The sequence below is a fragment of the Alosa alosa genome, chromosome 1, assembly GCF_017589495.1.
Source record: "Alosa alosa isolate M-15738 ecotype Scorff River chromosome 1, AALO_Geno_1.1, whole genome shotgun sequence".
Lineage (NCBI taxonomy): Eukaryota > Metazoa > Chordata > Actinopteri > Clupeiformes > Clupeidae > Alosa > Alosa alosa.
In genome coordinates, this window is record NC_063189.1 from 48,940,262 (window position 1) to 48,956,332 (window position 16,071).

A 16,071-nucleotide genomic window follows, 5' to 3' on the forward strand; every position below is an offset into this window, starting at 1 on the left:
AATATGTGTTCATTTCTGCTGTTTTGGCTACCTGACATTAAAAAAATAGACTGGTTTCTGTTACGGTTAGCTAACCCTGTAAGCAGAGAATGGGATTCCCGCTAACATGCTTATGCCTAGCCCATACCGTGCCAAGACCGTGCCAAGAATCTTAGTACCCCAACATTGGGGTGCCAAAAAGGAGCTCGGCACGGCTCATTTTTTTCCGTTTGCAAATATTGACAATGGGTACAGAAATAATTGCATGCCATGCTGTACCGAACTGAGCCTCTCACATGTTAAGCCATGCTATCCGATTCATTCTTTCATTCACTCCTCCTCTTTCTCTGCCTTCTTTGAAGGGCCCATCTTCAGCTTGGCCCTGCCAACCTAGATCTTCTTTCAGGGAGATCTAGTCTGGAACACCATAGTTCATAAGCGTTTCCCTCAGATCTAGTCTGGAACACCATAGTTCATAACCGTTTCCCTCAGACAAGAAAACTGCCAGGCCAATCAGAGGGGAAGACGAAACCAAAACTTATTGTGATAAACAGACGCAGCAACACCTGCAAACATCAAAAAATGCAGTTGGAAAAATACAGAAATATTTTCAGCAAAGGTAGACCCACATAAGGTGGCAATGGCTCAGGAGGTAGAGGAATGTGTGTGTGTGTGAATGGGTGAATGTGAGGCATGACACTGTAAAACCCTTTGGGTGCTTGGAGGAGTCAATAAAAGCACTATAAGTCCATTTACCAAGATGATTTTTACATTCCTTTTGGCTGTGGCATCCGTGGCCTACTAGTCAGGCAATCGGACTTGTGACTGAAGAGTTGCCGGTTTGATCCCTGACTAGAAGGAAAAATGTGGGTGGGGGGAGTGAGTGCCCTCGAGCAAGACCCCGAACCCACAACTGCTCCCCGGGCGCCGGATCAAGGGCTGCCCACTGCTCCGGGTGTGTATGTGTGCTCCTAGTGTGGGTGTGCTCGTAGTGATTTGTTAGTGTTTGCCCTCGGATGGGTAAAATGCCGAGAAGAAATTGTAGGGGCAGCTGTGGCCTACTGGTTAGGGGTTCTGCTTGTAACAGAAGGGTCGCCGACCCAGTAGGAAAAATGTGGGGGGGGGAGTGGTTGAGCACTGCTCTCCCATGCCTACATCCACGGCGGAAGTGCCCTTGAGCAAGGCACCTAACCCCCTACTGCTCCCCGAGCGCCACTGTAGCAAGGCAGCTCACTGCTCCAGGTTATTGTCCTTCACCTCACTGTGTGTTGTGTAAATGCAGAGACCAAATTCCTTGTATAAGCAAGTATACTTGGCCTATAAAGGCTATAAACCTGATTTACATTTACATTTTTACATTCATTGTTTCCTGACTGTTGATGCTGTTTATTGTCAGTTTGAAAAGTTTAGGCGTAGTAGGAAGTAATGTTAGAAATCTCTGATTAATGTGATTGGTAAGGCTGGACCAATGATTTCAAACTTAGTGCCCGTTGTGATGCAAGTGTTGCAAACGTTTCCCAATCGAGAGTCACCAGACTCTATTCACTTTGTGAATGAGTTTGGATTTTTCCAGGCTAGGCCCACCTACCTCTTCTCTCCTAACTCTCTTTAACTTTGTCCTGTCTTTAAGTGTAGTGAAATTAAATGTTGCCTTTGCTAATTTCTTACAATGTCGGTTTGTTAATATCACACTCTTTCTCTTTGCATGAGGCTTCATGTTACGTTACATAAAGTTTGTTTTTTATAGACTGTCGCTGATATTTCTCTCTTTGAGAAATAAAGATACCTCCATCTTTCAATTTGTGTGATGCATCTGAATGAAACACACAGACTAGAATTTTGTTTTATCGAATTTTCATGAATGTGCATAAATGATGTAAACAAATGTCATGTGTGTGTGTCATAGTTCATCACTGATCCTTGACTGTGGGAAGCAAACAGCTTTAGCAAGAATGCACATACCTCACCTATGCCACCTATAGATACCTCATCTATGCCAACCCCCACTGGAACCTTTCCCCAATAGAATCTTCCCCTTTCTGACTTGCATGAGCTCAGGTCAATGAGGCCTACAGGCCATAAATAGCAAATGGAAGTTCAATAGGTTATATCTATAGAACACACATTCATACAAAGGTCTATCACAACATTAGATAATATATGTGCTACTATGGATTTATAAGAACTTTGGGTGCTGAGATATCATGTAAAACATGAGTACCTTGTCTCACCCCCCACAGCACAGACAATTTCTAATCTTTAAAAACAGCCCCTACAAGATTCTGCAATTCTGACCTTTTGACGATCGAAACTATCTCAGGAACAGCGATATGCCCCAAGCAGGCACTACAAGATTCTTGGCAATTCTGACCTTTTGACGATCAAAACTATCTCAGCAACAGAGACATTAAAAAGTAAAAAGTACTAAATTATTGTATATATTATTATAATATTAGGCTACTCAAGTAATTAAAAATACCGATCTGAAAATGTACTCAAGTAAAAGTAAAAAGTAGTTCATTTAAAATGTACTTTAAGTAAAAATGACTTAGTTTTTTGTTGGGGTACTAGAACAATCAGTTTTACCTAGCTCGACACTAGATGTCTTATGGCGGAGTCTCTAACGGCATCACCGGCGGCCATCTTGTCACAGGCAAGCTTTCTGGGGGGCTCTGTGGTACCTGTTAACCTGACCCTAGCCAGATGAATGTCGTTCCGCTTAGCTCCGCCTAGCTTCACTCACCTCCATCTGGGACCTCTTCCATTGAGAGTGATTTCTCCAACCAACTTTATGGTTTAGCCAATCAGGACGCAGGGCGGGAGTTTCATAGATGTGACATAGCGTAGAAGCGACTGTGAGTCTGTTATTAAGCGTCCACGGGTTGGCCCGATGTGAGTGGTTGAAGTAGCACGTCAATAGTTGACGGACAAGTGGCTTATTCAATCATATGCAAGCATTTTTTGATTAGGCCCAGCCTTCTGAAGCAACACTTCAATGGATCGGTTCCAGATGGATGAGTGGAGCTAGGCGGAGCGAAATTCATCTGGCTATTGCCAGGTTAGGTACCTGTACCAGTAGGGGTTAAGTCATTGAGAGACCTCAGACCCATTAGACCAGCCTCAGACGAGTCGAGGAAGTGACGTCAATTCCGGAAATAAATACATAGTTTACTTTACTCTTTATGGAGAATACAGCTGGAAAAAACGTGTTTTCTTTTACAGTTCATGGAAAAAATAGTAACATTAGGTAGAAGATTGTTATTATTATTCGTAATTCACATTTATTTATTAAATAATCGATCGTGACTGTCCACGAGATCTGCCAGAGTCAGCTGGAAGGAGCTCGTGACTCACGCATAGGGAATCACGGCAGATATTGCTCGAAATTTTGGTTTATGGCTATCGTTTAGGTGTCCTTCCTATTCATTAACATGAACATGATGACTGACTAAATAAATGACTATGATGTTTAATAAACCATTGTAGGCATACAAGTTATCATTATATCACATCACATCAATTAAGTGTTTTCTGTAGGCTAGGCTACTGTGTGACATGCTTTACACCAGGCTACAGCATATAAATCAACAATAGGCTATCAACACGTTTGCAGTATCACTGTTGCAGAAATCACATACAAGAAGGCATCCTCTTGATTGTTTGTACATTTTTGCACATTCCAACATAAGGAAGCAGCATGAGGAAACTTGTCGTTTTTCTGCCTTATTTTCTAACTACTTTTACGAGTCTGCAGTATAATTTACTTTACTCTTTATGGAGAATACAGCTGGAAAAAAACGTGTTTTCTTTTACAGTTCATGGAAAAAATAGTCACATTAGGTAGAAGATTGTTATTATTATTTGTAATTCACATTTATTTATTAAATAATCGATCGTGACTGTCCACGAGATCTGCCAGAGTCAGCTGGAAGGAGCTCGTGACTCACGCATAGGGAATCACAGCAGATATTGCTGGAAATTTTGGTTTATGGCTATCGTTTAGGTGTCCTTCCTATTCATTAACATGAACATGATGACTGACTAAATAAATGACTATGATGTTTAATAAACCATTGTAGGCATACAAGTTATCATTATATCACATCACATCAATTAAGTGTTTTCTGTAGGCTAGGCTACTGTGTGACATGCTTTACACCAGGCTACAGCATATAAATCAACAATAGGCTATCAACACGTTTGCAGTATCACTGTTGCAGAAATCACATACAAGAAGGCATCCTCTTGATTGTTTGTACATTTTTGCACATTCCAACATAAGGAAGCAGCATGAGGAAACTTGTCGTTTTTCTGCCTTATTTTCTAACTACTTTTACGAGTCTGCAGTATAATTTACTTTACTCTTTATGGAGAATACAGCTGGAAAAAAACGTGTTTTCTTTTACAGTTCATGGAAAAAATAGTCACATTAGGTAGAAGCTTTTTATTATTATTCGTAATTCACATTTATTTATTAAATAATCGATCGTGACTGACTGTCCACGAGATCTGCCAGTCAGCTGGAAGGAGCTCGTGATTAACGCATAAGGAATCACGGCAGATAGGCTACTGCGCGAAATTTTGGTTTATGGCTATCGTTTAGGAGTCCTTCCTATTCATTAACATGAACATGATGACTGACTAAATAAATGACTATGATGTTTAATAAACCATGTAGGCATACAAGTTATCATTATATCACATCACATAGCCTAGTTTTCTGTAGGCTAGGCTACTGTGTGACATGCTTTAGGCTACAGCAGTGGTCTCCAACACGGTGCCCGCGGGACGGCTATGCGCCCCCAGCGCACTTTCTAAAAATAGCCAACAGGTCGCCTGCAAGATCACGCTCTAAAAACACGCTCCATTGTGAAGTTTTCAATAGATATTTAAGTCTAGACCAGAACCATTTTAAGAATATGTAGCCATACATCTGTAACATTAAATTGATATTGGTGATACCTTACAAATTGTAGCTGCGTTAAATTTTAGCCTTTGGCTCCAAATCCGTTCCCATTCAATCTTTAAACAACAACGGAAGCGGAGCGCATACACGCTGCTCACACGCATAGACAGTAAAGGGGGAAAAACTTGCTTGTCTGGTGTAGCCAATGGAAGCATATCTTTGCAAAAGTTCTGTGGCCATTCCATGTTCGTCAAATACGGTTCTTGCATGATTGTTCAAGGACTGAAAAACAATTGCTTTAGCTCACAGGCCTTTCTCCTCCGTAGGCAACTGCCGTATAATAGCACTGAAAATGTTATAGCATGCATGACTGAGCAGGACTGTGCATTACCCTTTTTTGTCAGATCATGGATCATTTCAGGTGTGCAATAACTTTAAAAGGAGTTTTCATATGTGGGCGATTACTATTGAAATGTTAAAACCGAATTGTCCACTGAAATCAGAACTTAAACAACCCCTGAATTCATAATGGTGGGTGGGTATAAATTGGGTACACATTGTAACCCAAATTATTAATTGCACAAAAAGATAGATTAGATTTCCCATTCAAACTTTGAAATGAACAAACTGAACAAAAATGTTGGTAGTGTTGCATAGGTTATTGATATTAAATTTGAAAATACAGTTGCTTATAGAAAGACGTATAGGCCTGCACAATATTGATAATTTAAAAGTAAAAATCACATAGGCCTATTATTTAGGAGGACTACCCTCGCAAAAAAGGGGTGAGGGTATGTTTGTTTTAAATGAGTAGCCCTCCATATGATTTCGGGTCTTCAGGTAGCCCTCATTCCCAAAAAGGTTGGAGACCCCTGGGCTACAGGATATAAATCAACAATAGGTTATCAACACGCTTGCAGTTGCAGAAATCACATACAAGAAGGCATCCTCTTGATTGTTTGTACATTTTTGCACATTCCAACATAAGGAAGCAGCATGAGGAAACTTGTCGTTTTTCTGCCTTATTTTCTAACAAATTTTACGAGTCTGCAGTATCACTGAGTACAGCTGTTACAAGAGGGTCTGGCGTCCCTTTATTATGATGCACTTCCTAAGACGCGGTCATTCGTCTCTAAATGACTTAACTCCCTCTCGCTGTTACAAGAGTGTCTGGCGTCCCTTTATTATGATGCACTTCCTGCGACGCGGTCATTCGTCTCTAAATGACTTAACTCCCTCTCTGATGTAAGGTATATCTCTTCTTCTACTAAAGGCAGAACAATGCCCCCAGGCTATGACAATGATACCTTCAGGTCACTACCTGTCATTACAGTTCACCATTGAAACACAATGTTATGAGTTAGCGAGCTGACTGTGGCAAGATGGCTGCAAGGTGCGGACGGACGTCGACCTCCATTGGCCAGCAGCGCGGACGAGACATCTAGCCTTTATTATATATCTATGGCTGCAGCCAGCAGCTAAGGCAGCCATGTTAATGATCCCAGCGTGTAGCGCTGTAGCTGCAGCAACTCGAGCTTGGTAAAACTGATTATTTCCGTTTTTGTTCGTACCAACAGTATTCGGTGACGTTGAGAAATGGAGATCTATGTGTCATAGATCACCGGAGTTCTCTTTTAAGTTTGAACAGTAGTTGATTTTCAAGGTTAGTTGCACTCATCCTTGGTGCTTTGCAGTGAACAGTAATCCAGCACAACTGAAAAGCCGCTCACAGGCAGCTGAGGAAGGCAGGCCAATGTTGAGTTGCAGAGAGTTTTTTTAATATTTGGAAACGAGCTGAAGGTTCAGCAAATTCAAGGGCATCGGACTGGGGGGAAAAGTGGAAAGTACTAGGACCCCAATGGAGGAGAGGGCCCTTGAAAAGTCAAATATGGGGGGCACAACATTTTCACCAGACATTAGTATTAACTCAGGTAATCCACACATAAAAAATCTAAACAAGTCCATAAGTAGAGTCATATGTAATGAAGTGGAATGACACAGGGAAAAAGTATTGAACACGCTAAGAAAAAGCACTGAGGCAAGGAAAGGGAAGGAACGTGTCAGACACCAAACAGGACGAGGACCACAAAAGCGTCACGTTAGAAAGTTTATTTAAGGGTTGGGGGTTACAGGGGTTTCAGGGGTTCCGGGAGTTCCAAGAGTCTGCGTGTGTGTGTTCCCCCAATAGCCGAGCAGCAATGGCAGGAGCTGGATGATCCGAGAAGTCCTGGGGGAAACGCACATACAACAGCAATTGAAACGAAGCAGCAGTACAGTCAAGGGCTAGGCTGTATTCAGAAGAAGAGAGAAGGCAAGGCAGGTCAAGATTACGGGGCTGGAGATCAAAGAAGTAGTCGAGCGGTCTGGGTTCACAGGCAAAGAGTCAGAGTCGTTTTCCAAGACAGGCAGGTAACTGGTGCGGGTTTGCAGACGATCTGACCAGTGTGGACTGAAAAGCAAGGCTTTATATACAGGGCATGATGAGTGGTGAATGCAGTGCAGCTGGTAGGTAAACGAGGGTGAGGCAGAGCAGAGCAGGAACAGGTGGAGGTCATCAGCCTTCAATCAGCTGCGTTTACCAGGCAGAGAGAGCTCATGACAGAACCCCCCAAGGGGCGGCCCCAGAAGTCCCCCAAGAGTGACACCACGCCGGGGAGGCGGGGGAGCGGTGGAGGGCTAGAATTCCTCCGGCCCGGTCCCGAGTGAACATCCCTCATCCCTCGGAGGGAGCTGGAGGGTCGTGGACAGAAGACGGGACAGGTACCGAGACAGGGTCAGGGTCAGGCACAGGACAGGAAGCCGGGCGGGCAGGACGGTTAGGGACCCCTCTGGGGCGGCCCCTACGGATTGCAGGTTGATCAGGATGCAGACGGTGGAAGTCGGCGATGAGTGTCCGATCCACAATCCGACTGGCTGGCACCCAGGTTCTCTCCTCAGGCCCATAGCCCTCCCAGTCGACGAGATACTGGAGGCCCCTACCTCGCCGTCTGGACCGAAGCAGGCGTCGAACGGTGTACACCAGCCCACCGTCAACGAGGCGAGGAGGAGGAGGAGGAAGCGGCACGGGGACCAGCGGGCTTTCATGCGTCGGCTTGACTTTCGAAACATGGAAAGTAGGGTGCACCCTCATGAAGGTTGGCAACTGGAGCCGGACTGCGGTTGGGCTGATGACCCTCTGGATAGGGAACGGGCCGAGGAATCGAGGTGCCAGTTTACGCGATTCCACCCGCAGTGGGAGATCCTTGGCTGACAGCCACACCTTCTGGCCAACACGGTGGCCGGGTGCCGGCGATCTTCGGCCGGTTAGCCCCAGTGGCATAGCTGACAGCTGACTTGAGTGGCGTGGCACGAGCTTGTGACCAGGTACAGCGGGCAACGGCGGGCATAGGCGAGGGCAGACAGGCAGGACACATCTCCCTCCTGGCTGGGGAACAGGGGGGCTGGTAGCCATACACACACTGGAAAGGTGACATACCAGTGGCAGAGCAGGTGAGGGAGTTGTGAGCATACTCTATCCACGCCAGTTGTTGTGCCCAAGCCTGGGGTTTTAGAAAACCATGCACCGGCGCCTTCTCCAGCTCCTGGTTTGCCTGCTCGGGATTGACCATTGGACTGGGGGGTGGAACCCAGAGGTGAGACTCACTGTGGCCCCTAGAAGACGGCAGAACTCCTTCCAGAATGTAGAGGTGAATTATGACCTCGGTCAGAGACAACATCCCTGGGCAGCCCGTGTAGGCGGAAGACATGATCAAGAACAGCCTGGGCAGTCTCTCTGGCAGATGGCAGTTTAGGGAGGGGAATGAAGTGTGCCATCTTGCTGAACCGGTCAACCACAGTGAGAATGACCGTCATCCCACCTGATGGTGGGAGGCCAGTTACAAAAGTCCAAGGAGGCGTGGGACCAGGGTCGTGTGGGCACAGGCAAGGGCTGGAGTAAAACCAGCGGGGGCCAGTGGAGGACTTGTTCTGATTGCAGGTGGGGCAGGCACGGACGAATTCTCGGACATCCCTTCTCAAAGCAGACCACCAGAAGCTGGGCAAGGAGATGGCTGGTGCGGGCCCGAGCCCGCGGCAGGCAAGGCGGGGAGTTGTGTCCCCACTGTATGACCCGGGACCTCAAATTCTCTGGGACAAAGAGACGACCGTCTGGGCATGCACTGGGACTGGGATGGTCACGGAGGGCCTCCTGAATTTCCTCCTCGATATCCCAGGTCAGGGCAGCTACTGACGCAGGGATCGGGCAGAATTGATGCAGGTTCCTGGGAGGGGCGTCATCCTTATGAAACTGGACGGGAGAGAGCGTCCGGCTTGGTGTTCCGAGAACCTGGGCGGTATGACAGGGTGAAGTTGAATCTGGTGAAAAACAAGGCCCAGCGGGACTGTCTGGGGGTTAAGAGCGTTTGGCGTTCTTGGATGTATTTAGGTTTTGTGATGGATCGTCCAGACCAGGAACGGAACTGTGGACCCCTCCCAGCCAGTGGCGCCACTCCTCCAGGGCAAGCTTGACTGCCAACAGCTCATGGTCTCCAACATCATAATTGCGCTCTGCAGGTGAAAGCCGGGCGAGAGAAAAATGCACAGGGGTGCAACTTGTTGTCCTCCTCTGCCCGTTGAGAGAGTATGGCCCCGACTCCCGTCCTGAGGCATCCACCTCGACAACGAACTGCCGGTCTGAATCCGGCATCTGGAGGATGGGGGCAGTGGTGAACCGGGCCTTGAGGGTATGAAAGGCTGTGTTGGCCTCTGGGGTCCAGGAAAAGGGGTGTTTGATGCTGGTCAGAGCTGTGAGGGGAGCGGCGACGAGCTGTAGTTCGAATGAATCTCGGTAGAAATTGGCAAACCGAGGGAATTGCTGCAACTTCTTCCTATTCCCCGAACTGGCCAGGAGGTAACTGCCGAGACCTTTGCGGGTCCATCTGGATATTGCCCTCAGCGGCGATGTATCCCAGGAATGACACAGTCTGAGCGTGGAACTCGCATTTCTCCGCTTTGACATAAAGGGAGTTCTCCAGGAGCCGTTGAAGAACCAGCTGGACATGACGAGTGTGTTCGGACAGAGTTCTGGAGAAAATTAAGATGTCGTCCAGGTACACAAAGAGCGAATTTATTCAGCATGTCCGCAGCACATCATTCACCAGCCTGGAATACCGCTGGGCGTTGGTGAGGCCAAATGGCATTACCAGGTACTCATAATGGCGGTGTGGGTGTTGAATGCAGTCTTCCACTCGTCACCCTCCCTTACTCGGACTAGGTGGTAAGCATTTCTAAGGTCCAGTTTGGTGAAAATAGTGGATCCCTGGAGCAACTCAAAAGCAGAGGTGAGTAAAGGCAGAGGGTACGGTTCTTCACTGTGACATCATTCAGACCTCGATAATCAATGCAGGGGCTAAGAGAACCATCTTTCTTTCCCACAAAGAAGAACCGGCACCAGCTGGAGAGGAAGACGGGCGGATGAGTCCAGCTGCCAGGGAGTCCCTGATGTAATCCTCCATAGTTTTTTTTTTCAGGAGGGATAGTGAGTAGAGGTGACCTTTGGGTGGAGCAGTCCCAGGGAGGAGATCAATGGCACAGTCGTCACGGACGGTGTGGGGGGCAGAAGATGTGGCTTTGGTCTTGTTGAACACCTCTTGGAGGCCATGGTAACATTCAGGGACATTAGAAATGTCGGGGGCAGTGCTGGGGGTACTGAGCCGGGGGCAGCGGGCAGCACGCAAACAGGTCAGGTGGCAGGCATGTCCCCACTCTTTCACAGTTCGAGGCCCAATCGAGGTGAGGATTGTGGAGACGGAGCTAAGGGTAGCCCAGGATTAGGGGTTGGCCTGGAGAGCTGAGCAGGTGGGAGCGGGATGGTCTCTCGGTGGTTTCCTGACACCATCATTGAGATGGGGGCTGTGATGCTGGTAACTGTGCCAGTGCGGACCGTCCAGGGCCGGGCTGGAACAGGAGTGGACAGCGATGGCTTTCCAAGCCCAGCTGACGAGCAAGTCCTGTGTCAATAATGTTTGCTTCTGCGCCAGAGTCCACCAGGGCTGCCAGGGGTGTGGGTGGAATCAGACAGGTGAAGACAGACTTGGATGAGGGGTTTACGGCTGATGGAGGGCGGAACGTTCATTGAGCTCATCCGTTCCTCCTACATCTGGTGAGCTCCGCCTTTTGCTGGACAGGTGGCGACTTCGATGACCATCACCACCACAGTACAGGCACAAGTTGGAGGTGATGCGTCGCTGGCTCTGCAGGGGTTAGGGGCGCTGGCCCGATCTCCATCGGTTCGTACTGGTCGGCTGGCTAGACGGCGTGGCAGGTGCGGACAGAAGGGCAGTTGGGACACTCCGTGTGCTGGTGGATGGACTCTGGCCCCTCTCTCACGGCGCGGACCTGGATCCTGCGGTCGATCGCGACAGCCAGAGCAATGGCTTCATCAAGAGTGGGGGTTGATCATGGGAAACCAGCTCGTCCTTTATGTAGTCCGCCAGGCTGTGGAGGAAGGCATCCACCAATGCTTCCATGTTCCAGGAGCTCCGACTTGCCACAGTTCGAAGTCAATGGAGTAATCCGCAACAGTCCTTCTGCCTTGGCGAATACTCATCAGGGTCCGAGATGCCTCGGCTGTGGTGGATTCCAAATCGAATACCTTGAGCATCTCCTCTGCGAATAGGTTGAAGGTTGCACATGCTGGGGTCTGGCCTCGAACTCCGCCCGTTCCCCAGAGTCGAGGCTCGGCCCGTCAGGTGAGTGATCACGTATCCGACCCTCGCCCCTTCAGTGGCAAAAGTCCTGGGTTGCAGAGTAAACTGGACACGGCAGCTCGTCAGGAACGCCCGTACCTGGGTTGGGTCGCCGCTGAACCGCTCTGGGTTGCCGATCCTGGGTTCTGGGGCTCCGGCAGCCACGGCAGCAGTGGACTGGGCAGGAGACTCGGGTGCTGGGCCGGTGAGCAGGCTGGCTGGGGCTGGGCGGTGGGGAGCAGGCAGAGGAGAAAGGTTGGTGAGAAGTTGAATGATCATTGCAAGTTGTTGCTGTTGCTGCTGGAACTGCTGAAGCTGTTGGTAGGCGGCTTGAAGTAGGGAGGCAATGTCAGCAGTGTTGCGGTTTGCCTCTCTCTCAGTCTCTTCCAGGCGTTGCATGGCGGTGGGTGGTTCTGGTTAAAATCGGTTTCCATGCTGGTTCGACCGTGCGCTGGGTCCATGTTTGGTCAGATCGCACTGTCAGACACCAAACAGGACGAGGACCACAAAAGCGTCCACGTTAGAAAGTTTATTTAAGGGTTGGGGGTTACAGGGGTTTCAGGGTTCCGAGTTCCAAGAGTCTGCGTGTGTGTGTTCCCCAATAGCCGAGCAGCAATGGCAGGAGCTGGATGATCCGAGAAGTCCTGGGGGGAAACACACATACAACAGCAATTGAAACGAAGCAGCAGTACAGTCAAGGGCTAGGCTGTATTAGAGTAGAAGAGAGACGGAAGGCAGGTCAAGATTACGGGGCTGGAGATCAAAGAAGTAGTCGAGCGGGTCTGGGTTCACAGGCAAAGAGTCAGAGTCGTTTTCCAAGACAGGCAGGTAACTGGTGCGGGTTTGCAGACGATCTGTCAAGTATGGACTGAAAAGCAAGGCTTTATATACAGGGCATGATGAGTGGTGAATGCAGTGCAGCTGGTAGGTAAACGAGGGTGAGGCAGAGCAGAGCAGGAACAGGTGGAGGTCATCAGCCTTCAATCAGCGCGTGTTACCAGGCAGAGAGAGAGCTCATGACAGAACGAGCTGGAATCTGTAAGTAGTTGGAGAGTAATTATCCCTTCTCTCTGTGCAAATGTAACGGATGCCAGCTAGCTTAGCTGTGCTTGTGGAACGTTGGTAAACCTCACTCCTCGACGCCTCAAGAGTGCTGCTGGCATGCGGGCCAATAGCCTGGGCTATTGGCTCAATTGTTAGCGCGCTCGCCTCCCGATCCAAGGTGCTGCTGTTCGCGGGTTCGAGTCCGGGAGTGTGCAGGGCTGAATCGTGCAGGTTCAACACAACGCAGGTTACACAAATTAATATACTGTAAGCTTTAAGTGTAGTGAAATGAAATGTTGCCTTTGTTAATTTCTTACAATGTCGGTTTGTTAATATCACACTCTTTCTCTTTGCATGAGGCTTCTAGCCTGTCGGGCCATCCTATATCATTGAAATGTATAGTCTGGCATCGAACCATTCACCTCGCTTAATCCAAGGGGCGGGCAGAGAATTGTCTTTCAAACTGCCTAGGCATGCAATAGGCCAGCGCAACGACCATATCCGTACCCGGTCGGCAAAACGGCAAATACATCCTTCTTCGAAAGGAATGACTTAAGTGCATTGTGTTGCTCAACTTTCAAAGAAAAGCACAAGTCCAAAGTTGACGGCAACGCCAATTCAAACAACCGCTCTTCGTTCGCCATAGCCACCTTCCTTGTTGTTCATCGTCGCAGGACTGTCGTTATCCTGTTAAGCCCGCCTTAAGACTCTCTAACAAAATAGAGCACTGTGATTGGATGAGGTCCACGGCGTCAGCCAATAGAAATCCCTATGGTTTGATACTAGACGTACAGGCTGAGCAAATTAATTTGCCGCCGCTAGGGTGCGTCTAGATTTCTAGGCTATGAGGCTTCATGTTACGTTACGTAAAGTTTGTTTTTTATAGACTGTCGCTGATATTTCTCTCTTTGAGAAATAAAGATACCTCCGTCTTTCAATTTGTGTGATGCATCTGAATGAAACACACAGACTAGAATTTTGTTTTATCGAATTTTCATGAATGTGCATAAATGATGTAAACAAATGTCATGTGGGATCCTTGACTGTGGGAAGCAAACAGCTTTAGCAAGAATGCACATACCTCACCCACACATTTACACTAACACCTCCCCCTTACACACACACATACACACACACGCGCGCGCACACACACACACACACGCGCGCACACACACACACACACACACACACACACACACACACACACACACACACACAAAGCATGGTAGCCTTTGCCAGGAGAGCTATTGCAAAGACCTGCTTTCCTTCTTCTCCACTTCTGCTTTTCTTTATTTTTCATTTCTCTTTCTTTCTTCCACTCCCTTCCTTCTACATGGCCCAGTGGAGATGGTTACCATGGCAACTGCATGTTCATCCTCTGACACTGGAAATAGAATACTGTATTAAGCCAGGAGGCTTACCATAATGGGGTCATTGTTTTACACTCTCTGGGAGCCTGGCATTTTTTTTTAAAAAGATCAACAAAAAGTTGAAGTTGCATTCTTGTTTCCTTGCATCCTTCATGTTCTCATATCTCATATCCAACATTGCATGCAGAGAAGCTCTGTGTTCCTCTCTAACAATTCATTACGCTACAGCACATGTTCTCAGCTCATTTTGATGGCCCTGCCTCAAGACGTACACGTAAGGAGGCCCTTTTGGCATACATTAAGGCATATGGATGCACCATACTGCCGTGGCGAGAGGTAACCTGGATTACAGTCTGTCTATATGCATATTTTAATAATGGCCTGAATGTCATCACAAGGTGCTACTCATATAGAAATGGGATATGTATGCCTATCTAAAGGCAAGACTTTTGTATGCCTCTCTAAAGGCAAGACGTTTCAGAGCTGAATGCAAGATGAGATCTTTGTATTTCAGGAAATCATAGATTGGTGGAAATTCTTTTTATTAGGAATAATGGTATTTTGTTCTCACACAAGTGCTGTCTCTCACTGTCTCTATAACCCCACCTGTCTCTCACTGTCTCTATAACCCCACTGTATGGTGCTAGTAGTAGCATGGTGTGTAGTCCACATGAACAGACAATAGGCGCTTGGAACACACATGAGAAAATCAGAGATATAGAGACAGAAAGAAAATGGAAAGAGGATGACAATAAAAAAGCAATGGAGGGGTAAAGAGATATAAGCTGTTATCATCTGTTGAGAAGACTGCCGTGTTCATAATTCTGTAATCTGTGAAGGGCACTGAGGTGGAAGAATGCACTCCTGGGTGTTGCTGTAACCTAGCAACAGATGAGCACCCAAATCTCAGACCTGCCGCTGGGGTTTTCTCCAGGACAACACGATTCTATGTTTTTTTTAAAGAAAAAATACAGTCATCACAAGGTTGTTTTCATTTAAGGATGGAGGTATGCAGGACATACATTTTACTGTACTGGAAGGATCAATCAAACCTGAGAAAAAGATGCACACAAGAAATAATTACAGTCACTCAAGAACATAGGGTTCCACTGCACACACACATGCACACATGAACCCTCCCATACACACAGTCATGCATGCATATAAACATGAACAGATTCATACACTCTAAAGCATCGGTGCAAACGCCCATGTGTCATGTCCAATAAGCTGAGCTCAGCGTGAGATGTGGAAAGGGGCTTGCTGCGGGCAGTGGCTGTGATCTGACTGCAGTGACATGTGGTGGGAAGAATCTTCTGCTCTGTCACACGCGTTTTGCACTCTGGCCACAGCAGCAGTGAGTGCGAGGACTGCACTACACTGTGTGCTGTTGAGGACAGACATGAATTCCAGTGCAATCATGCACTCATGAAGTTCACATTTTCCTCTGAATGAGAATCTCACTGTCAGGTGTCTTTACAGAGATGCACATATGACGCGTCTATGACCAGGAGGGCTACTGAACATCTGCGCAGGAACGACATTTTGAAGGAAATGTGGGTTTATTAAGCAAGATTACCAGTACAATCCAGGTGATGCTGTATGGCACTGGAGTAGTAGTGGAGTCATATGTGAGGAGAATATGAAAAAAAGTATTTTGTGTATACTGGGACACTGTGGGGTTAGAGCGTTTTTAGCTCGTCTTGCTGCATTTTTGCCTGTCAAAAATCATAAAAAACACTGTATAGACCCCACGGTGTATTCCACAAATGCCTATACTCAGCACTTTCCATCCTGCTGGTGATAGAAGCGTCCATCCTGCTTGGTTAGCAAACTGAGCAGATCAACATATGCTGCTGTGCACATGCACTAATTGATTGCTTAATTAATTTTACAGAGGCACAGGCAGGGGCTAATATCATGGGGGAAATTACACAAGCTTCCGTAATACATCTGATGACATGGGGAAAATGTACAGATTGTGAAATTCTAAACATTATTATAGTGACTGACTGAAATCAAAAGCTACACCCTGCCAACATGGTTG